Below are 26204 nucleotides of genomic sequence, written 5' to 3'. Positions count from 1 at the left end.
TAACTGCTCCGAATCATCAACTTATCATTATTTTTGGTACAAAGTGGGCTCGCGCGGCACCTACTTGCCACAGATCTTTCTCATACCCAAATATTCGCGAATGATATGATGTACATATTCAGTTAATATCTCTAGATGCCTGCTATCTCGAAGAACTTGACTTTACGGTCATCSAAAATTATTTGGCGGCCACTGCATTCAATTTTTATGGGGCAGTATACAGAAACTCGTCATCAAGCAAGTTCTTGTTTCAGCTACTTCTTTTCTTCAAGAAGCAATGTCTATGTCAGCCAAGGCTTATAACAAGTGTATGGCAAATRGAGTATGTATTCGAATGCCTTATTGGTTCATATTGAAGACGTAATTATAGATTTATCAGTCCGGGTCAATTTTGATTAGATAATGTTTTCGATATTAACTGTTATTAAAAAATTTCTCAAATAACTGACCTCAGGAAGAGCTGGTCTCCACATGTTTTCGTCATTCTAACCACCAAAAGAATCAAAATTGCGGATTGCTTGARTTAAAAACATCCTTAGTACAAATATCTATAAAGTGGCTTATAATGAATAAATAGTTTATGTATGTAAGTTGTCAACAGAAGCATTCATCACTTATCGGTGGGCAAGAATACATGAAATATTAATATATATCCCCAGTTACTAGTATTTTCTTTTATTTTCCAAAACAACAATCAACTTGAAAAGTAGATATGAGATTGATTTTTTTTATTTTTTTTTTTTTTTTTGCTGAATGCTGAAAATTTTTCCGCACGTTATCATTCTTCATAAATAACTTAAATCGACTCTTTTCATATACAATTGTAATTGAAGTACCTCGCCGCAATTTTACCGCATTTTTGCTCGCAATCAACGACAAAATTACTTTTACTTTTCGAACGTAAAGTGGAGACGCAAGAGAATCGAAGAAATGACGAGTTTTGCGCGCTTAAAGAAAGTMTTGTGACAATACACAGCAAACTGTCATTCTCAAGTTGCAGAAACACAAGAAAAGGCGCAAAACAAATAACAGAAACAGAAACAGAAATAGCCAACCCTTTGCCTTAGGGCACAGAAAGTATTAGGCGCTTTACTTTGTCTAAATAGATGATAAGGTAKCAAAATATTTACAAAAATATATATGTATGTTATATGTACAACGGTACAGTCTTTACATATATACCTATATGTATATTTATGTACATATGTATATACAAGTATATGCAACATGTCGGCATTAGTTAATAATCGTAAAAGTAGCTTAACATATTTGCCTTTTTTAGCCTCAGGCCTTGTCTGCAGCTATTGACTCGTGTATCACTCATCAACAATTTTCTCTTTTGCTGAACGGTTTTTTGCACGCTCACTGCCTAAACTAGGGCGAAATTGCGGGATAAATACCTTAGACAACTTTAGATGCCAGTAATGGTTAGCTGTAGTCGTCGAAACTTTCCTATAATAGGAAATGCGAAAGCTTGTAAATATAATGCTGCTTGCTTGTCTGACCTTGAAAGTCTTATTGGTGAGGGAAGAAACAGAAAGAGAAGAGAGAGAAAAAATAAARGTTAAACGCAAGCAGAATTTTTGAAATTTAGGCTCACTTGTATTTCAAAAAGTATTGTTTTTTCTGGAGTTTTTCAAAGTAAACTTTTTGCTTTTTGCAGAGCAGAAAGTGCGTTTAACTGTATAGCTGAATGAAATACTTGCAAGAAGTTAATCTCCAAATGTCGTATATGTACACCAATATAACAAAGAAAGTAAACAAAGAGAAAAAAAAGTTACAGTAAATCATAGACCTATTTTTACTTAGCCCTAAGGTTTCCATTTTACATTAGGGTGTATCAAAAATTTCAACTCTATTTGTTAATTACTTAAGGTTAATCACAGAAACTCGAGCTAATTGATTTTTTTTTATTTTTGACATAAAGTTCTCAGCCAAACAGAAGTTCAGCTTATACAACTTTTTCTTGAGATCGGCCTGAGCACCTCTTTTATTCAAGTTTTGATAACTATTCATAAGATCATATATAAAAGTTTATCTTTTAAATCGCCTTAAACACTATTTTTCCAAGATTGACGAAAATTAGTCTTTCGAATCTACTCATGAACACTGAGTTCAGTTACAGAAATATATTTTTTAAGATCATCTTAAGTTTCATTGTCAACAAATAAACTCTGAGTTCAACCTATGAAAATTTTTTATCGGATCGCCTTATACTCTTTTTACTACTAGCCATAAACTCCGATTTTAGCATACAAAAATATTTCCCTCAGTTGCTTAAAGAATACATTTTTCAAGTGTTACTATCAATTCGTAAACACCGGGTTTAGATTATAAAAAATTGTCTTTCGATCGCCTTTTCACTTTTTAAGTATTGTCAGCTACTCATAAACTCCGAGTTTAGGCAATGCAATTTTTTCTTCTTCTTCACCTTAAACACCAATTTTTTCAAGTTTTGCTAACTAATCMTAAATTCCATGTTTAGCTTATGGAATTTTTTGTATGACAATGATGTGTCAGTTCATGTAGCACATTCCAAGATATGATCACCCTAGTATAACTGAAGGCTCAAATATATTTTATCTGTGTAATGTTATACTTTGCATAACTTTCTGTGCTCTTTTTTCGACAATCTCCATCAGTCATCTTTCAGCTGCCTCGTAATTAAAAACTTTTGCACATTTCTATTTACTTTTGCGCTTTGCTTTTTTCAAGTTCTATTTTCGCAATTTAGATAAAGGGTGTTATTTATGGAAGCATACAAATTTTGCATCAATTAAAAAAATTGGATTTTTCATATTTTGGTTTTAGTAGCTAAAAAATATTGTATATAATAGTCATATGATTAAAGGCACTGTCAGTAGTAGTTGTTATCATTAATATAGACTCATCATTAACACATATTTCCACAAAAAATAGTATGAAGAAACAAAATTCTTCACATAGGTTATCTATASGTTATCCTAATACCTTCGCTTTAAATACCAGCAAGCTGCATACTTTCTTCCAAGCGCGCCTGACGAGCAACTGCAATACTTCATCCACAGCAAATACAATTTTGCAATCCTCCTTAAAATATCTATACCTCCTAAAAAAACACCTATATTCTTTGCATACCCAAATTCGTACACTTTATTACGATTGCGCCTTCCTTTATGCGCGAGCGTAGCTCGGAAGTGGAATATGAAAAACATTCCTAAAACTCATTTGATTAGCGTTATTTGTCGAAAACAAAGCAAAGTCAGTTTTTCGTGACAAATTTTTCCTGCTTCTGATTCTACACACTTTTAATGAGTGTTAAGAGACTGATATAAAATGTTACTTAGCAGCGTACTTAGACTTTAATGTGAAAACCGACATTTCAGCAGAAAAGCTCTTTATTAAAATATGTGCTTTAAAACTTAAAAATCGAGATTAAAGCTTTGTCAAAAAGCGGCATTGCAAAAATATTGCACTTTTCTAATTTGAAAAAAATATATGACTATAAATATAACGGTAGATCGAAGTAGAGGTTCCTTTTACAACAGCCTTTATTTCTCAATGACAGATGAAGCTGCTTGACCTTCCTAATCGGCATCGCTTCGCTATGAGCTCTTGAGAAGTGCCAAGAAGATCCAAGGTTTTCAAACCAATTTTTCTTTCAGCGAATTTTTTTTTGGCTCAATGGCTCAAGAGCTGACATTTCATCCAGACTTTCATTCAGAAAAAACATCGGTTTGGTGTGGTTTGTGAGAGGATGGAATCATCGATCGATAATTCTGTGTTTCTTTTTTTTTCTCAAAAAAAGTATAGAACCTCGAAATGTTATCAAATCGAAACCTCGTTTTGTATGGAGCCTCAAAATCATATGAAAGATAGTTATATGCAAGCTAACATTCTAAAAACTGCATCAACAAATCCTCCAAAAGCTAAAAATTAAACTTGAAAGAAAAATATTTTTTAGGCAAAGAAGCCAATTTTCTGCAATAAGATAAACCTATCTAAAACTACAACAATACTTTGAGCATCAGAAAACTGTTGTATACAAATTAGTCCTCTCYTTCACTTCAATATTGTCAATTATTTTAATTTTCTAGTCTATTTTCTTTATCAACTTGGCTTAAGATATTTCCTGTGTTAACCCACTTAATTTCTGGCAACTAAAATTTTCCGCGAAACCGAGGTAAAACCACAAAAACATATAATTCTGCAACTTCAAACGAATTTAAATTGCTTTTCTTTCCATTTTCGTTGGCGAATGCGATTACAACAACTGATAGCAGCAACAAATAAAAACAGCATGGCAACTACAGTGACAACCGAGCGACWAGAGTACGCGTGTCGCGTGCCACCTACCGTTACCCACTTAGCATATGCCGTATTCTGTAGAGATGTATGTATGTAGGCGTGTTTGACAGTGGCTTTGTATGTATATATGGATGTTTGCATGTGTATGCATAGCGGATGAACTCAAATCCTTTTGCGCAGTCATGGTGACAATATCAATTTTTCGCTTATTTGCACTGCACAATTCTATTTTAGTAATGCACATAGCTAGTTGGTATACCATATGTGTTTGTGTGTGTTTTATATATTTATATTTGTGTATGCTTTTATGTTCGTATATATGTATAGTTATATAGTATATGTACAAATCCTTGCATATTTGACATTCTGGCACCATTGCTCGCTGGCACGCCCCACCAACACGTGTAGCTTTGACAATATGGCTGCTATCAGAAGCTTTTAGCTCGTAACCGTTTGCAATTTATACAGAAAATTCTCTTTCCACTTTTGCTTTGGGGAATTTTCATTACGCGGATTTTAAATAAAATTTTCCAATTTTCAAATATGGAACACAGAACCTAAGCAGGTAAAAACACAAACCTACTCACACACATACTCACATATATACACACATACATATGTTTCCGGTATCTAAATTCTGTTAAATGTAATACACCTTGAGCGTAAGCCATTGCGACTATCCGATTGCCTGCCTTCCGACCGCTAACAAACCAAACCTCCGCGGGCCATATTTCCACTAAGCAGGCATTAATGGCCATTTAGTGGCAACACCACGCAAATATTTCCAACAATACACACTCCCCTCTCACTACTCAAGCTCCAATATATATTTCGGTTATTCAAATATCTTCTCCAAAATGCTTTTACAAGGGTCTGAGTCGTCCTTTAAAATGGCTTTTCTGTTTATGAAAAAATTTCGCTCTCCTTAAGGTTAAGGAAGTAAATTTGATGATATGCGCCATTTTTTCATACCCTAAGTACCAATAAAGCCGGCTAAGTAAAGCAGCAAATGCCCGTGGCAACAACTTAACTGWTGGAGTTAGGTGTGCGGAAGTGTTGTATATCTAGGCGCTTAGTGTCACTTATCAACTCACTTAGGAAAGGCCATGCGTTTGCGCGAGGATTTAAAAAAGACCGACTTTAGAACAAAAAACAACTTATGTAAACTCAGATTAAAGTTTTCTGTTGCAAAATATATATTAATTTTAGTAAACATAAAATGAATTCAAGTAAAACTTCTTAAAAGAAGTTTAAAAGCTCTTTGGTATTTATAAAGCTATAATATTTTGTGTCTACGCCAATAAAGGAGAAGAATAATATTTTAGGCATCAAAACATATTAAGTGGTCGAAGAAGTATTTTCGTATTTYGTCAATAGATGCCGTACCATAGAGTGTTGGAAAGGCGAGATTTTAAGCTTTATTCAACCAAAAAATTCGAGGAAGTTAAAGAAAAGTTACAGCTGCTTAAAAATTAAAAACCGGTWCGTTGAAAAAGTCGATGAAATTATGGAATAGATTGACCTGRACCATGGCATCGCTAACAAACTTAACATTCATCATCAACCGGTTTYGAACCACTTAAAAAAGGCTGGCTACAAAAAGAAGTTCGATGTTTGRGTACCACAKGAATTGTCYGTGAAAAMTTTAATAGACAATAAGGTGCGAAAAAGATYATGGTCCAAGCGTGGTGAAGCTCAACAAATRAAAATGGAATGGCAAATMGRGGATTGACGTCTCGAAAAGTTATGCCGAGYTTTTGATGGGATTGGAAAGGAATCATCCACTATGAGTTGCTCCAGCCTTGTTCAACGATTGRTGCTACATTTTACTATCAGCAACTGATGAGATTAAAGCAGACAATCGAAAAAAACGGCCAGAACTTATCAACAGAAAGAGTTTCGTCTTACATCAGGACAACGCTAGACCACACACGTCTTTGATGACTCGGGGAGAGCTTGACTGGGAAGTTTTGATGCATCCACCACATAGCTCTGACCTTGCACCATCGGACTACTATTTGTTGCGGTCAATGCAGAACTCCAATAATGAAGTTAGGTTGGCTTCAAAAGAAGCCTRTGAAAATTACCWRCCGCAGTTTTTCTCCGAGAARYCAGAAAAGTTTTACACTGACGAAATAATGTCTTCAGCGGAAAAATGACAAAAAGCGGTAGACCAAAATGGTACATATGTGGTCATAAAAACTCATTATAAATATAAAAAAATAAGTTGAAGTTTTATTARAAATTACTTTTTCGACTATCCTATATAACTCCGTATATAGCTGTTATAGAGATAGACCGATGAATACCGAGAAGTATTTCTTAGGAAAACTTTTTTATTTACCACCATATCTTCCAGTCTTGCTTAGCATCGAATACATTTCATATTAAGATTTGTTTTATGGAGAAATGCATGAATAAAAGGYCTCATACGAGTACTAATCGAGTGAGTTGACTGAAAACCAAGACAATCTAAATTTCTTATACCTTCGTATACCTGTCATAATTGGAAACATTTAAGCAACTTTCTTAACAAATGTTTACTTACTAATCTTACAAAGTAATTTRTTATCAACTTAGAAAACTAGCTGCTTTGTAATTGATAAATTATTGCCAAAACAACAAAAACATATGTGGCTTTCAAACCTTTTCAATTAATTATGCATTCCCAAATGATTTAATGCAGCTTTAACTGCTATCTAATTCATAATTACAATATACATATATACTCTTTTGTTGCCTGTCAGTTAAGGCCACTTTTTAATCACTTAAAATACCAACTGTACAATACCACTGCATTATATAAAAACATAAACACAGACTCATAATATTTGTTKGTATTTGTAAAATTTTAATGACAACATTTGTACAATTTCAAATCGGTATTCGAAATCATTGTCACGACCCTGAACAGTATTTACAGCACAAMAATCTCACAACAACACAGGCAAAACAGAAACGTGATTAATCTGCAATTTAACGAACAATGCGCACGGTAAATGTAAACAGACTTATGCAAAATGTCGAAGTGAAAATTATTTAATTATGCCAGAATATTTATAARCGCAAAAAGTRCTAATTTTCTTTGGAAACAATAAACAGCAATATTTTCGTAATTMATAATTTCTGAAAATAAACTATAAGAGCCGTGCATTGCATTTTTAACTTGCTTTTGGTATTTTTATTAATATATTTTCGGTGGAATTTATATTTTTATTGCATTATTGAGAATATTTTGTGCAATATTATGAACACTTTATTTGATATTGCAATATTTTGATGGAGCGTTGGAATTTATTTTCCACTAAATGGCTGACATGCATGTTAATATATTTATGTGTGTGTGTTTGTATATGAGTGTGTGCGATTAATTTCATTAACATGTTGTTTCGATATGTTTTAATAATACACAACACATTTTTTTGTCCGCAAGCCTGAAAAGTATAATTAGTGGCACTTTTAAATGCCTGGTTACTCATACGCCGTGAAGGTAGTTTWATTTTTCATCTGAAAATTAATTATTTTAGATGAATACAAACCACAAGCATGCTAACTTTTGTTTTTATATGTCGCGTGTTATAAAGTAGAAACCGCATCAGCGATTTCGAATGCGAAACTGCTTCGAATGACAGTGCGTATGAGACACATATGYGAATATTTTTTGGCACATTCACGCTATTGCAAAAATAAACTCATTTCATTTAAAATTATTATGAAATTATGACAGCAGCTGCGTACAAAAATTTATTAATAAAGCAATACCTTAAATTTGGATTTCCGTTTATATTAGGGCGGTGCATAAATGTAGGAAGAAAATGTTTAAAGCAGTTATTCGAATACAATACTAAGGTTTGTAACTATTGTAGTCAAAAATGAAATATATAACTCTTTGCCTTGAATATAGCAGACTAAGGTTTGTTACATAGAGGTCAAGGTTCAGACTTTTCGAACAAGAAAATATTGGAAGCAGATATTGGAATAAGATACATGACTATTTCAGATTTAGATTTTTTGTTATAGAAAGAAAGTTATCTTAAGGTCACGAAATTAAATTATTTGCGCCGAGTCAGAATATATGGTTTATTTGATATTAATGTCCGCCCTAATGTATAAATATTTTGAATATATTAAAATTAATTTGTTTAAACAGTATTGACAATAAAATCAACAAAATACATATATCAAAGTTTTAAGTAAAGTTTTTTTGTAATGAAAACGGAGTTGCCAGCTGTTGTATAAATAGAGGATAATATATGAAATGTATCAAATTTTTAACTGTATCAGAATTTGTTTTTGTTAGTCAATAAAATTATAGCAGATAGCGAAGTTTATAGCTGTTGTATTGAAAACAAAGTTGCCACCTGTACAATAAATTAAAATACATAAAATTAAAAAAAAATTTAGCTGAATAAAAATAGATACATTTGGTAAACACACGTAGAGATAGAGTTGCCACTTAATTTAGGTATAGGGTTGCCACCTATCTCGAATAGTAGAAATAGAAAAATATTAATAAAAATATGCTAACTGCAAGGCAGTTTGGTATATAGAATTGAAAGATATTTAAAAATAGAGTTTCCACCTATCGGCAGTAGCGCAATTAGTGGAATTTAAAAGTATATGAAAATACATATGCATATTTTAATAAAAAAATTAAGAGAATTACAAAAAAATAGTAATAGAGTCGCCTCTGTTCTCAAATTGCAGAACCAGCCAAAATATTTTTTAAGTCCGCTTATGGTAATGGAGTTTGGAATTGAAGACAAAAAAAACTATTTACAAATAGTAGTTGTTATCTATCGAAAATAGGCGGCTCAAAAGTATTTGAATAGTCTTTACCAAAAGATATACTTAAGATTTGCCAACTGCCAACATAACAAGACTTAAAATAAAAACAATTTAAAATAATTCGATTTCCTTGAGAAAAAACTTAAGTTGATCTCATTCAGTTGAGTTCTTCGAAAAGATTGAACTTTCTGACTTACTCACAGCATTAAAACCACTACAATCTAAATATTGCGATGCTGATCACTCAGAGGAAGCACGCACTATTTGTATCACAATGTTTATTTTCATTTGGCTTCTCATTTCCGTTTTCATGCGATACAAAAGCCAAAAGTAGCACAGTCCAAGGCAATGTCACTGCCGACTGTTTGTTTTCATTTTAAAGCACATGCAGCCACTTGCATGTATACATGCATATGTTTATAAGCAAACATCAATAAGTGTCTAAGCATGGCTGACTAAGAAAAACATCAAATATAAGCACATCAAACTACACAAGAAAACGATAATAATGACAAAGTCATACAAACATTGCGGGCTCTTGAGAACTTCACACATTTTACTTTCATCTAAAAGTGAATAAATAAAGCGAAAAAGTTATTCAAAGGAAAAATTGGGAAGAACATAAAAGTGGACTATGAATGTACTAAATGTTGTAAAAATAATTATAATAGAGCAAAAAAAATAACTGTGAAAGGTCGGGACAACAGGATCACCAGTCAATTGCACTTTGTTGGTGACTTTTTGGCATATTGCACAATGGCTGTCTTCGGAAATGGAGCATGCTATTTCTACTCTTTTCAAAGCTCCTCATTTTTTTTTCTAGTTGAAGAAGCAAAAAATATTTTTTCACATTCTCATAAGTTACAACAACAATGTAAACTTTTTCTAAAAAATATTTGCTCGGAATTCTAAAAGGTTATATAAATATACTCTTAAATTTGAAAAGAGTTGTTGTAGTAGTTTTTTTAATTTTTAAAATTCGCTATTGCCCATCAAAAACAAACTATTCTTAACTCCTAATGAAATCCACCAATTCAACTTATGAAACCTTAGAAGAACAATTTGAAACTCACAAACAAAACCTCTACTGAATTCACCTCACCAACAGGTCATCAACTGAATTCACCACTCTTAACTCATCACACGTACATTCTCAAATTACAATAACGCCTTGAAACCCACCAGCAGAATCTCTAAATTCACCACTCCTAACTCACCACCCATAGACCTACAATATACAAGACGAGTTTGAAACCCACTAACAGAAAACTACTGAATTCACCACTCTTAGCTCACCACTCTTAAATAATCACTCAAACATTTAGAATTAACAATAACAACTAGAAATCCACCAATATAACTTTTACTGAATTCACCACTCACACATTCACAATTTTCAAAAACAATTTTGAACCCACCAACAGAACTTTTACGAATTCACCACTCTTAACTCACCACTCACACATTTACAATTATCTAAAACAATTTGAAACCCATCAACAGAACCTCTACTGTATTCACCACTCTTAACTCATCACTCACACATTTACATTTGGTTTTGAGGTGAATTCAGTTTCCATTGAAATGAAAATAGTTACTTGCGATGTTCTACATAAAGAAACAGARTATTTAAGTAATACCCACTTTATCACTCATAACTTCATCCATGCACGAAGTCTTGAAACTGAATGCAAGGTGAGAAATTTAAAATGTGTGTGTGAGTGAAAGTACTCATTTCACGTTTCAAATATACTATATGTTAAAAATATTCTTAAAGAATGCACCCGAAGACCCGGAAAAATATTTACTAAATAGKTGTATATTTTTATATAGCAAAAGTTTACAAAAAATAATGACTTACACGTTCTCCTGTTTAGGATAACAACAAACTCAAAATACACAAATATTCATAATATTTTGATTGAACTCATTGGATAAGGCACTTATTAAAAATTGCAGCAATTTCAAAATTCCAGACAGCAGCTAGCGACTATTCACTCACTCAGCCGCGCGCTGAGCTCACAGCGCCAAAGTAAATAGCGCACAAATAGCCAAAAATCACATTAAAACTCATTGATTTATGAGCGCATAAAAATAACAAGAATTTGACGGCGTAATAGACTAAATGGCCAGAACATTCATCAAAATTTACGACTCTAACGAATTTGATTTTTTGACTGCCCACAGCCTGCAAACGACAGGGGGCAGAGAGCGGCATGTGGYAACACTGCATTGCTTTTACGGCCGCTTCCTTAGCTCCCCAAAATCGCTTTGTAAGCAACAGCGAAGTATATGCATATGTGTGTGTGCAATAAAGTTCAAGTGCATAACGGCATTTTGCATTTACACACGCCGTGTGGCAACCTTGCCATTCAAAAAGTGTTTACTTTGAGATTTTCACTTTTACATTTGCACTGCCTGTTTGTATGTACCCAGTGTCCAGTTTGTAATTTTACAGTAAAAATATAACAATTTTTTGTTTCGTTTTATTCTTCGCATGCAGCTTCCAAGTGGCGCTGCCTTAATGGATTTTCGCTGCAGAATTGCAAAATATTTATTTCACGTTTGTTTGAATAATGCGCGTTTTTCATTGACAGCAGCCCTCGGCCTCCCAGCTTTTGGTCAATATTTTTGTGTATTTCTTTATTGTTACTGTTATGCTTGTGTGCTTCAAAGCAACTTGTATTTTTCAGCGAATTGTGTTGTGTAATTATCAGCATGAATGGCAACAAACTGACTTTGAAATGAACTCATTTTCCAGTGGCATAAACGGCAAGGTTGTTAAAAATTTTATTACGAGTTTAATTACAAGCGGTTGTTTATATGAACCCGAGTAAATTTCATACATAAGGGGGAGAGTTAGTTAAAAGGGGAGTGGTGGCTTTTGAAATCGTAAAAATATATTATACGGTACTAAGTTTTTATAATATTCAGTATTATTCGGTTAGATTACATAATGATGACATCATTTAACTTTGTAAAATATGCAAAAGGATTACTCAAACCCTTTATGGAACACCAATATTTCGCAAAATTTGTTGTCGTAAGTTGTGAATAGATAGAAACTATATTATGTCAAATTAAGAATAAAAACATTAAATTTGGCAGTTGGCAACTCTTCAGTGYATCTCTGGAAAARAGGCTTCATAAAATTATCTATATTTTTGACAGCTGGCAACCTTCTTTCTACAATTCAATATATTTTTCTGGATTCTATTCTTTGACATAAGTGGCAACTCACTTAAAAAATATATCTGATTTCAAGAGAAGAATTAAAAATGTAAATAAAAGTCCGCAATACAGCTATAAAAATAATTCACCGACTTCTGATATTTTTTATAGCTGGCAACSCTATTCCTAAATATTTCTCAACGTTATTTTCGACTATAAAATCTCTTGCCGCAATGTATTTTCCGGGTTTTACTATGTCATACAACTCCACGAAAAGTTATCTCCAAATTAAAAAAGTAAATAAGTTTCGACGTTTCGAATACTTTTCGAAATATCCTATTGTTTTCCGCCCTGTTAAAGCAAATGCTTGGACTTACAGAAGGTTTCAATACCGGCGCATACTCTAGAAGAACCTCCAGATGTGATCTAGTGACTGATGCCTAGATCATACTGAAATTCTATTTTCTGTTGAATGGCAGTGAAAGCATAACTCCAGGAGATGGTAGACCCGATTTCCTAATCGATGACGTTGAAGCAGATATTCCATTCCCCGAACATTAAAAAGTTCGAATAGTAATTGCCCGCCTGAAGAATAACAAAGCGGCTGGAGTCGATGAACTGCCGGCGGCGCTATTCAAATACGGCGGCGAAGAACTTATAAGGGTCTTGCGTCAGTTTCTTTGTAGTATAAAGTCGGATGAAAGCATGCCCGATGACTTGAATTTGTATGTGATTTGCTTAATCCATAAAAAGGAAGACATCACAATCTGCGCCAAATACCGTGGGTTAAACTTTCTCAACATCGCATATAAAGTTCCATCGAGCGTACCGTGTGAAATACTGTAGCCCCCTTTCAACAAACTGATTGGACCGTATCATTGTGACACAATAGACCCTAAGTCGCGGTGCATTACCTCATTAACTAATCCATCTATCTATCATTGTGACTTGAAACCTGCCAAATTAAAAGACAGGTGAAAAGAAGAATGACACACATCACCTTTCGTCGATTTTAAAACTGCTTTTGATAGCACAAAAATGACACAAAGTCTGAATTTGGCATCCCCTCAAAACAAATACGGCTTTTTAAAGTAACGCTGACCATTACCAAAAGCTCCGTCAGGGTCGAGAAAGACTGTTTACAGCCATAACTTCGAAGTCGTAGATAATTTCGTCTATCTTGGAAGAATAACTCTTGCCAGCCGGTGCTACATCGGACTGTGTTGAGAAGTCCTCTCTCGAAGACCAAAACCAAACTCTTGGAGTCACTCATTACTCCCGTCGACGTTACGAGTTTTCTAGAAAAAGGTTCTACGAAAGATTTATGCTCCTTTGCGCTTTGGCTACAGCGAATACCGCATTCGATGGAATGATGAGCTGTTCGAGAAATACGACGACATTGACATTGTGCGGCGGGTWAAAAGACAGCGCCTACGCTGGCTAGTTCATGTCGTCCGAATGGACAAACACACTCCAGCTCTGAAAGTTTTCGACGCAGTACCTGMCGGAGGAACCAAAGGAAGAGAAAAGACCAGGTGGAGAAAGAACAGGCTTGGAATCTCCCAATGGTACCACATAGCATAAAGGAGAAACGACTGGCTCGCTGTTGTTAATATTGCTTTAACCGCGTAAGCGGTGTCTGCACCAGTAAAGAAGAAGAAGAAATCCATCCAGTATATCTCTAGATAAAACACGTTTCGAATACTTTTCGAAATGACCACTATTAACCTTTCGCAATGTTTTTACACTACATTAACCGCACATTATTAAAAACCCTCCCTTCAGTCATGCCATGTCACTATAAAGGTCGACCGACCTGCTTTTGATATAGGCAGTCCTGATCATTAACAGTTTACAGATCCAGGTCTCTCCAAAGTTTTTAACATAAGCGCGAATGCATCATCTTTGCATCGACATGAGAGCTCTTTCCGGCATTCCGTATAACTGTTACTTTAACCAGTCTTCAGGTCTTCGGAACATGGCTAAATCTGACACAATTCCTGAACATTATTGTATGCTGTTTTTGGGACGCTGTAAAGCCATCAGTGCGCAGGAAGTTGAAAGATTTGAATTCATGCAGCGCCCAGGTATTGGCGTTCATCCAAAAGGTCCAGGGGAGCTTTATAGCTTTCTCGAAGCTCCCTTAATGACAGTTCTATCCCAATTTAGTACGATTTTTCGCAAGAACGCGCTTGAGCTATGAGGACTCATGACAGCCCTATACACTCCGTAGAAAGCTTTCCACAATGCTTTCTTTTCTCTACATGGACTTGTATATACATAGATAAACCTGTCTTTAACAACACCTAATCTTCCCCAGAGCCACTTCTATGGGCTTTGTGGGAGATGGTTCTGCTCGAAAATCTGATCTCTGTTAGCTGCGATGTTTTTTGGAATAATTCCCGTTTCGTAATGTTTTGTCATTGTCCTTGCTTTGTGCTTATAAGACAATTATAGTTTGTGAAGAACACTAATTAGAACTATTTAGGGTGTCTAAAATATCAGCGAAATAGTCGACATTTCTGTAACAAAGTTCGCGTGACAGTTGGGTCTACGTAACCGGAACAGACTCGGACTTTTATCCGGCCAAGGACTGCCAACACGGCAAAATTCTGCCGATACAACAACAACAACACGTATCTGTCACTAACATACAAATATCCTGTTATAAGTATATATATTGACAAGTGACTTCAAGCTTCTAAATAGCCTTTATAGCTCATATAAATATAAAGCCCAAAATATGAGACATTCAAGGCTAAACTTTAAATTCCCTGTAGTAATGCAATAACTAAGACACTAGTAAAAGGGAAAAATTCATCATCAAATAATCTAATTATGAAGAATACCAGTTTAATCAAGTCGAAGAAGGCATCAAATTCCCACCTTCTGAAGCCACAAAAGATCCTTTGCAAAGCCAGCATTTTCAAAAACATTCCGACACACTAACACCTTATCACCCCTTATCTTTCGCATTTAATCTCTTTCATTTGCTCTCAATGCCACACTACTGATGGCAGCATTAATTTTCCATCTTTATTTCAATCATTTACGACTATCGAACGGAGAAACTCAATTTTCAGACGCATTAACATAAAGCATAATTGCGAACAATTAGCATTTCAAAGAGAATATCCCATCGATTTTCGAACTCAATTGCACCTACACACCCACATACATACCAACCTATGTACTCGTATTGTATATACTATGCACCACAATCCGGCACAAACACTGCTGTGTTCAGGCAGTGCGATTTCTCTCGATCTCGCCATTGTTGTGTGAGTGCAAAGATATTCGTCTTGTTTTGAGCTGCACTTTGCATTCCTCTATTCAATATGCTAGTTGTAGTGGGAGTAGTTTGGAATTACCAATTTAATTCGATGGTGCCTGTGTTCTCTCTTGGCTATTCTGCCTGCTTCTCTCATACTCGACGAGATACGATAACGAGCAATTACTTGCCTATGTACTTGGGCATTACCTTATTATGTGAATAGAGTTTCDCAAAGCTCGCACACACACAAATACATGTAAGCGCATGAAGGATAAATGCAGAAATGTCCACAGAAAGATATGACAAAACCCAGAATCTAGATAATGCTTGTGCGGTCAATGGCGCAGACAGCTGTGCATATTTTCAGATTTGCATCCGTTTTACTTTAGTACTCTATGGCATATACATAACATATGCATGCCTGTATCTACGTATATTCTTTCAGCTCAAGCGATGCAGCTATTTTTTAATTAAAAATATATAAATCTGATTAAATCGCAATCCGTTGACGTTGCTTGAAGCAGCCAAGGAGAGTGCTTTCAGCATGCTTTTACTGTGAATCTCATGTAGCCATGAGTTGGCTGTCCGCTTGGTTAACAGCTCTGGGCTTTAGATTTTTGCGTAAGCTTAGCAAACGCTGGTCAACAACTATGGTAGTATGGTTTAATTTTACAAAACGCAAGACATCCACCGAACTACTTGCTATGAGTAAGGCTCATCTTACCCCAATCGTAGTAATTTTTTGTTGACTTTGTCCTACAGACGAGTTTTCGCTAAGGTTAGAAATTTTGTAGAACCCGGTCYGTCCCGGGTCTCTTAATACTAGTGCAATTCATCGTTCCATTGACTGCGGTATTCGCCTTTGCTAATTCGCAAAGGACCATAAATCTTCCGCAGAACATTTCTCTCGAAAACTCGCAACGTCGRCTCAACTTCAATTTCAACTTGAGCTATAGACAATTGAATTATCCTTTAGTATATTACGTAGTGACTACGATTACTTAGATTTAGAGCTGTAGAACTGAGCTAAAACTAATAAAAACGTATAGAATCTTCTTCGAAGGATACAATTTCGTASTCCTTCACGCTACTGAAAGTAAGTAAGGAAGTAAGGGTGAAATCGAAAGACTAGTATTTTAATAAGAAGGTTCCCTCAGAGAACATTTCTTAGTTAGAGGACGAACATTGCAATTTACAGACGACGTGCTATCCACAAATGATCTGAAGTGCTGAAGTAGCAATTCCTGGCCGAAGGTGGAGAAATGTTGCAAAAATACTATGTTCTTTTGATCAGTTACATAAAAAATACAGTTTACATCACTAGAAGGATAATTTTGAAATAATGCGTGAAGAAAGAGCCAMAGTTTTTTGAAGACAATTGTCACTTTAAATGTGACTCCACGCAATTATGTCTAACATTAATAATTAAAACACCCAGAACTTAAAAACAATGCACAACGATGCCTTATTATCTCGAAAGTCTTGTTTCTAAATACGAAGTGATCGAAWCGTCGACTTTCTGAAATAAGCTTTCAACAGATCACATAAGGCCAATGGGTTGTATTTACAGTCGAACATTCCATTCCAGAAAGCCCCGCCTCGATCATTTCGTGTTCGGTACTGAGATAGTCGAGACAATAAGGCATTGAAGAGTGAAAAATTTCCAGAGGTAATGAAAGTATGTACTTTCGTTCCTTATTAGGATGCACTCTAAATACGGACCATTTCAAAACTCTGTTTCGTATATAGTTTTTGCTGGGTTGCCAGCTGTAGGAAAAATGTAAACTTTCTAGGTGCTAGTTGGGCTTTAGGACCGAACAGGAGCCTTAAAAAATTCCTGAAGTAAAATAATCGTTTARTACAACAATTTTTATTCTAGACTCAGCTTTGAACTTCGAATAAAACTAATCATATTGATCTAGTCTGGTCCAATTAAACTACGCGGGCAAACCAAATCGAGATAGTTGTTCCCTTTGTTCTATGTTCGTTTACGTTTGCCAGGTTTTTAGGACGCGATATTAAAAAGCGAGTTGAATTTTAATTTTGGTCTCCAGTAAAATCACGGCTATCAAATCAAATCATTGAAAATTTTGTAGAATTTTTTATTTTCGAAGCTTACTTTATTACGAACACAATTATTCGAGAATTAYAAAGCATTCAATAAAGTCATGAAAAATCTGTCTCATGCGAGTCGTGCAACTCTGTCTATGACGATAACTTTGGAAAAGTTAAGGAAAAAACCCTTGAAAATCATAGTTTTGACATCAAACAGCAGAGAAACTCAACGTCGGGAAGTGGGACTACACTGTACTGGTATTAAAAGACCTGAATCTTTGTAAAACTGACGATGAGTAGAAGTCGCAATTGAAATTTTTTAGAGACGTTGCTAAGCACATTACATTCCTCAAAAGCATTATTACTGGTGACAATAGGGGTGTTTATGAAGATGACATCGAACAATCTAGCGTATGGGACTCTAAAAATGAGTCGAAACCGAAAAGAAAAAATTTGCTGAAAGCGCTGCGAATTTGTGGAGTTTTACTTAATGCTTCGGTTAATATTTTGGCTAAAATTTTAGTTAATATTTTGGCTAACATTTTGCTAAATTCTTGGCTAATTATACGGGTACGAATTGTGACTATATAAGACTGGTACCAAAAGACCTGAATCTTTGTAAAACTGATGTCGATTAGATATCGCAAACGGGATTTTTGATAACGTAACCAAGGAACCTATGTTCAACAAAATCGTGATTACAGGTGAAGTGACGAATGTTTATGAAGGTGACATCGAAGCTCTCCAAAAATTTAACGAATAGCGCTTCAAAAAGAACACAAAACCGAAAATGCCGAAATTCGTTGAAAGCACTGAAGGCCAGTTCAGCTTAGATTTACAGAAAGTGTGTGATCGAGCATTAGCTTATTTGTATTAGCTCAGGAGCCTATTTTGAAGACGAATTAAATATTAATATTCAAATATTCGAATCACTTGGATCATGGAACTCTGATGGCCCCTTCTCTACCCATATACCAATGAGGGAGTTGTGGGTGGGAAGAATCCGTTAGAGGAGGAGGAGGGTTGGTGGAGGGGTATACTGTCAGAAGCTCTCCATCAACTCAACTCCAGTTTCAGACTTCCTGACTATTGCAGTGTCTTCCAGGCCGAGGTTGCAACCATTAAGGTAGCAATATATTGACATTAAATGCACTGTTAAGTACTAGTCAAAGAGTTCCTAACCTCGCTATCAATGACATCAARTGTCTTTCTGATAAGTATGAGTGCCAGGCTACATCGAAATCGCAGGAAACAGTAAAGCAGAAAAGGCACCCCATAATCCACTTAGTAATGCTGGGAATCCTACCAGACCCCATTAGCAGAAGCTGTGAGGTGASAACAGCTCAACACTTTCTTCTTGACACCGCAGTTAGATGGTCAAAACTAAGCCACGTGCAATTATCAATCATCTAACCTAACCTAACAAAAAACAAATAGTAAAAAATATTTTTGGAGGACTAAAGAGTTTTCACATATTTTTACGAAATATTTATGTAAATACAGTAGTAACTACTTTAGTTGATAAATATTCATAATAAAATAGTTGTGTACTCACATTTTTGCTCAATGAACGCGCAGCMACCAGTTTTTCGGTATTCAGTTCGATGCTGTCGCTCGTCAAGCCCGTCGTACCGCCAATGTTGCCACTCTAGCTAAGCGACGTGCAAATATTTTCAACGCTGTAATGAGTAGAAAATACACACACACCAACACACGTCAGCAATTAAAGGCAAACAAGTGAAATTAGTTAAGCGCATTTAATCATTTTCAAAATTAATGTTAATATTTGTGCAAGGCCGATGARAATTTCTATGTATATATGAAGATGTTTGCACAAATGTATATACCTAGGCAGATAAAAGTTTCATTCATATATTAACTATTGCCGTGCCTATGTTTGTATGTGTTTGAAACGGCAAACAAACTAAAAACTGGCAACAATTTCGTTAAAAGGGGTCGAGTACTTGGCAAKTGTATTACTCTAACCAACACACATGCATACGTAACAGTTATATACACACTTATAGCGCAGATATGCTTACGCAGCTATAGAAATTGAAAAGCGAAAATGCGTTGGAAAAATTTCATTAGCTAACAGTAGTAAACACCGACTCAATGCCAACGCTATACAGGTGCAAGGGTATTCTATACACACATACACACGCACGAACTGATGCACACATAAATTGCACTGGCATAAATTTCCGTTGCAGCAAGCGAACGGTGAACAGTGGAGCGTTGCATGCCAGCCACCTGCTGTTACTAAAGTGAAAGGCGAAGGCTRCCAAGCAAAAAGGCAACCGTGCGAAAATAATGTTGGATCCTGCTGTGAAGGGTTAAAACGCACGTGTATATTTTTATTTATATTCCGGGTACCTCACAATACCAACAACAACAAAAAATGACTGAAATATTTTCATTCCTCCATTAGAATGCTATTAGCACGCGCATAAATTGTTGCTGTTGCTGTTGCTGTTGCCATTTTTATTCCACAGAATTCTTTTAAATCCTTTTTGCCTCTGCCACGCCACACCGGTGTTAAGTTCTCAACACTTTTACGTCTCATTCAATCACAGAGCAAATCTCATGAAAAATGCAAATGACACCTGCTGCTCGCTTGATTGCGTCCGCCTCCACGCGCTTTCAGCTCACCAACTCGTTCGGTTCGGTTGAGTTTGGCCCGCTTGGGTTAGCTGTWTAACTGCTTTAGCAAGCTTAATGTATACTATATATATATGTGTGTATATGTAAATTAGGAACACCCATTCGACAGTGTATCTCCTACGGTCCCACTAAATGCCGATTTACCCAGTGTTTATGCACAATTTATTAGATTACTGATGTGTTTGGTGACGGGCGGAAGGGAATACTTAAGTGGCGTAAATCAAGCCGGCCATCTGAACTTGAAATTAGTAAATTTGTTTACTTYAACTTCTACTTATTTCACTTTAAATAGAGGTGGGAGATGGTATCTTCAAGGACGTACAAAGAGACTAGACAAAATGCATYTTGAATCCTTAAATTTTCCGCTTAAATAACTTTAAGTTAAAAGTGTCAGACTAAATTAAATGAATTTGACTTTTGATCCAGTTGATGTCCTCGTCAGAGTAAAGGCTGACRTCACCACCGCCCAAGAAGTGCGATGGACGGGAAAAGCTTAATTCAGCCRCCATGTTGAAATATCGCAAAATGGGTTTAGTCAGATCGACTTCGCAGGGTTCTGTCTAGTACTAAAAATCATTATAGAAAATTCATCAACCTGGCTGTCTTCAGATCGAAAAGTTACCAACCTGATCAATCAAGTTGTGTTGGACAGACGTCTTTTCTTTGTTTTAGACGTGCATACGCTACGAGGTTCTAGCACCCGTGCAGCAAAAAACGGACGTCGACAAACACAAGGAAGGTTCGACGTCGAGAACTTGCAATCACAACAGACAACCGAACGATTTCTGCTCAACACTCTTGCTCCTTCAAGTTCCTTATGTACAGAGCAGCTGGTACAATGAGGAGTGCCGTGTCGCAGTGGAAAGAAAACAGACTGTCACCTCGCAACGTTACAATCAACCATAACACGGGCGGGATGGTATATTTAAAGAGAGTTGAAAAGGGAGGCCAGATGTACTTTCAGCCCAAAAAGAGAGAGGTGTGCGAGTACGAAGAGCTGCACAAACTGGCCGACAGAGGGTTTCAAGACCGGAACATACTCTTGTGTAACCCCAAGAGGTGATCTAGTAACTCATGCCCAGATCATACTAAAATTATGGCTTAAACGCTTTTCCAGCAGTGAAAGCAAAACACCAGGAGATGGTGAACCCAATTTCCCAACCGATGACGTTGAAGCAGACATTCTGTTCCCCGAACATTAAAAAGTTCGAATAGCGTTTACACGCTGAAGAACAGCAAAGCGGCAGGGCCGAGGTATACAAATACGGCGGCGAAAAACTGATAAAGCCCAAACTCAACAAACTTATTGGAACTTATCAGTGTGTCTTTAGGCCTGGAAATCAGATATTCACCACCCGTGAAAAGATGAGCCACACAAATCACCTTTTCATCGATATTAAAGCTACTTTTGATAGCCCGAAAAGGAGCTGCCGTTATCCTCACAAAACAAATAAGCCTGTGTAAAATGACTTTGGAAAGAAACATAAGCTCTGTCAGGAACAGAAAGAACCTCTTCGAGCCACTCGACACGAAATTTATTACTGGAGAAATGAATTTGAGCTGCAGTGCTGAATAAAGAAGGTACAATCTTCTACAAGAGTGTACAGTTTTCTTTGCACAATAATCTGAACCCAATTCTTGAAGATATCTTTTCAAATGAAGAAGTTTTCCATACTAGCACTTGATTTTAAATGGTCTATATGTTACAGTGGGTTGATGTGAACAATATGTTTACAATTTGTAAATCTTCTTTGGACAATAGTACGTATGACATGTGAAGATTTCTATACAAAGACTTGATTTTTCTAGGTCAGCTTTACGGCAGCTATGTGCTATAATGCTACAATATTGGCGGTTCCGATAAATGAAAAGCTTCTTGTAGGGAAAAGAAAAAAAAAAAAGAATTTATATCGAAATCTCAGAAAGTTTCCTAGTAGCTGCGCCGGAAACTTTTTTTGATCAAGGTTTTTAGGTAGTGTTTTCAATATAGAATGGTAAAGTTCCTTATCAGGAGATGAACTGTCTTCCGGATAATAGGTTTACCCAATATATGAAATCTTAAGTTGTTTATGACTTGGCCCAATTTAGTGTCAAAAATGGATATTTTGAAAAGAAGACATTTTTTTAAACAGAACACACACCGAAAGATCGACAAGCAGCTCAGACAATAACGATCAAATGGAAGAATAAGAGCTTTTAGACATAGCATTGTTTTATGGAACCCATTTATGACGAAAAAATACATTAAGATATTTCAAAGATAAGGTTAGTCATTTGTATTCAGACACGATTTCTTTACTAATACTAAAAATAAGTTTAAAAATTTAACATTTCACTCAAATAAAACCCATAGATTCTGCTTAACTCCGCAAACACGTACCAACAATTGCTATTTATACCCAAGAAAAAWCCTGCAAATATCAATGCAGTGAGCACAACCTCTGCTCCGACTGATGGACCCGTGTCAGTCCGCTGTGCTTCATTTATTTTTATTATCATTATTACCTTATTTAACTTTAATTTTATTTTATTTTCCTTTTGAGCAAATTGTCAGACAAATCGAGCAGACGGTTCGTAGCAGACAGGTGGCACGTAAACAAGTTGTTTTATAGACCGAGCAATACACGAACATACAAACGAACAAACSTTTTTTACGCMATTAAATTGGAAACCTTTGATTTTCTTTATTTTCCTAAAATTTTTATTTTGCAATGTGGCCAACGCGCTGTCAAATGTCAAAAAGGAACATGTGAGCGAAATAAACAGGAGTAGAAAAATATGAAATAAATAAAAATAAAAATGTGTATATGTAGTACGTATATTTGTATTTAACATACTTGCATAATTGCATGTGGAGAAGAGAGTATTGGATGTATGACATTGACATAGTTCAGTGAATTAAAAGACAGACGCTATGCTGACTGGATTACGTCGTCTGAAAGAACGAAAACACTTCAGCTCTTATACAAAGTTTGACTCCGTTTTATTAATAGATTATTGATTTGTATACTCGAAGGAAAGAGTCAGAAAGAGAGCTTAAACCAATTTTCGCGAAAGAACAAAATTATTGACGAAATAGATAAATAAAAGACCCAAAAACTGGGTCATACGAATTTTGCCCATAAATTTTGAGGTTATATGAAAAAAGCCAGCATACAAAGGTTTTAGAACTTTTTCATTTCATAAAACATTGCCCATAGTTTTGCCCTAGATCGAGATAAACCGGATTTAAGACTTAAAAATCCAACCACAGCTCTTCTTTTCATTTTCCGAACTTCAAATCGATCGAAAATTATTTTTCCAAATGTGCATTATATTATCTGTCCATTTCGATGGCTCTGATTTTTTTGCTTTCAAAAAATATTTCCTGTTTTCCTCAAAAATGTACTACGTATTCATAAATTGTGTGTGAATATAGCTTTCAAATTTTGATAATTTTGTATAGCAGTTTTTTTTTTTTATTCCCAAAAATATTTTTTATGCCCACACACACCATCACACCAGGAGCGTACATATAGAAATCTTACGATATATACAGAGTGCCTGAAAGCAAATCAAAAATGCCTTAAGTAAATTATTTTGATCTTGCCGACAGTAGAACACATTATTATTTGCAAATGTTGTTGAACAAAAAACTGTGTCTTTTTGGTTATATAGTGACTTCAAAGCCATCAAGTAATTTCTAGAATAAAAAATTAAATTTAACAAAATTAACATTAAATCTCATTCAAACACGAGATGCATATGTGGACACATACATACATATAGACATTCGTATGACGAGTAAACGCAGATGTTGTTCACTTCAGCTGTGACATCAGTTGTTCGAGTGAAATGCGTTGAGCAGCGGCAAAGTGAAAGGAGCAATGCTGCAGCGTAAAACTTTTATGAATGCACATCTGGCAAAAATTACCAGAGATAATTTCCCAAACAAAACTTAATGAAACTCTAATTTAAAAACAACATGTGATTCCATGCGCTGCCGCTAAAGTAATTTCAATTTTATATAGTAGAATTTCGAAATTTTAATAAAATTTTTAATGATTATGATACAGAGGGATTGAAGATGGAGGAATTGAAAAGGGTACCAAAAAAACCGAAATATATGCATAACATGGTGACAAGGTTACATAAATTCTGACATTTTTCGAAAAAAAGACGCCATTTCGCGACATACTTTTTTCAAGTAATGATAATTAAAAAAAAAAAAAAAACAAAAAAAAACATTTCGTCCAAGTATTGAGGAATTGTATCTCAAAGACTTGTGTGAAATTTCATGAATTTCGGTTAATTATTCTTAATAAGTCACCCTACCCTTCCAGAACAAGCCAAATATTCAACTTTAAAACACAAATAGTAAAAATAGCAACTAMAAATTCTGTAAATGAATAATCTATAAGTAGAGCGTAAATTTGTCAAATAACAGCTCGTAATAAATAAAGGAATGGCAAATAAAATGGCGTGTCATTATTCATCATAGTGATGGCAGCTGTGACGTGGCTTGACGCACAACTTTACATTTGAGAGACAAAATATTTTATTAATGATTAATTTGCTCAACTTGATTTATGGCTGGTGMTAACTTTTTGTCGCTTTGCTTTTAAATATTGATACTCCAGAGTGTCTGATGCGCTTAACGGTTGTTGAGGGACTTAAAATAAAATTTTCGTGAATAAGTTCAAGTAATAAATTTAAAGTAAAAATTGTGTCTTTTAGGTTATTTATAACTTTCAATGGTATGCAGCGACTTTAGGTAATATTTAAGGCGTTATACTCACTTGCAAATTTCAAAAAATCGATTTTATTTTTAAAATATAGGTTAGTCGAAAAAGTATTTTCGTATTTGCARWCGTATATCTCCAGTGCTACCAATCACATTGCATCATACCATAAAGTGTTGGAAAGGTGAGATTTTAGGCTTGATTTTYTGAAGCGAATGGTAACTGGAGACGAAAAATGGATAAAATACGACAATAAGGCGCGAAAAAGATGATGGTCCAAAAGAAGGGAAGGTCAACAAATGGTCGCAAAGCCAGGATGGACGCCTCGATAGGTTACGCTGAGTGTTTGGAGGGATTGGAAGGATATCATCCACCAGGAGCTGTTCCAGCTTGGTCGAACGATTGCTTATACATTTCAGTGTCGACAACTGATGACTTTGAAGCAAGAAATCGAAAAAGCGGCCAGAGCTGATCAGCAAAAAAAGTTTCGTCTTCCATCAGGCCAATGCTAGACCACACACATCTTTGATGACTCGGTAAAAACTGGGAGAGCTTGACTGGGAAGTTTTGATGCTCAGCTTCTCAAATTTAATCTCTAATACGCTTATAGGCTATAGCCTGTAARGGAACAATATGTGTTGAAATATATTGAATATGTTATTTAGTCGAAATATACTTTATTGTATTTTCACTGCAAATATGTATCTACGATAATTTATTGAACTTACACTCAATAATAGCATCGTGAAGTATTAAAAAATCATAATTAYCTGCACTCCCCTAAGACCACGCATTCGATTGAATTTCATTTCGTGCCCACACATTAACAACCATAAATTGCAGAATATGAACTAAATGYCCAAATTAACTCATCTCAATTACTTAGTTGCCAAAAGTATCAGCAGATTTTGGCCAAAAAAAGTTTTATTTTTCTAATTAACATCAATTGCACTTGAGTTTTGCCAAATTCCCAGGCGTACTCACACTGCAGCAGGGAAAGACACCGCATTGCTGGCATCAATAACACTCGCTGCCAATTARCTAAAACGCACGTTACTCATACGACCGGGTGGCCACAACAATTTCGCTAATTGATTTCTTTTCCAGCAGTACTCAAGCGCTTCGCAACTTTCTTYTGCGAATTCCCATTTGCTTGGCACTAACTCGAAAACTGTATCACTTTATCGTAGTCTTTGAGACGCATTGCAAACACTAAAATTTCACTGTGGTTTGGCTGAACAGAA

The 26204-nt window shown here is 35.3% G+C and overlaps 1 protein-coding gene across 1 annotated transcript in view; it reads right to left on the bottom strand.

Annotated features, from left to right (window-relative positions):
* LOC108971774 (potassium voltage-gated channel subfamily H member 8-like) overlaps positions 1-26204 on the bottom strand; it is a gene marked incomplete at its 3' end in the record, with an annotated part of 145950 nt that overhangs the window by 98180 nt on the left and 21566 nt on the right. Inside the window, exon 2 of the mRNA XM_018938046.1 lies at positions 19131-19254. The remainder of the gene's footprint in view (positions 1-19130; positions 19255-26204) is intronic.

The sequence above is a fragment of the Bactrocera latifrons genome, unplaced genomic scaffold (genome assembly GCF_001853355.1).
Source record: "Bactrocera latifrons isolate USDA-ARS-PBARC rearing strain unplaced genomic scaffold, ASM185335v1 scaffold_36, whole genome shotgun sequence".
In the NCBI taxonomy this organism is placed as follows: Eukaryota; Metazoa; Arthropoda; class Insecta; order Diptera; family Tephritidae; genus Bactrocera; species Bactrocera latifrons.
Note: the sequence above shows the minus strand (reverse complement) of the source record. Positions and strands in the feature narration are given on the sequence as shown.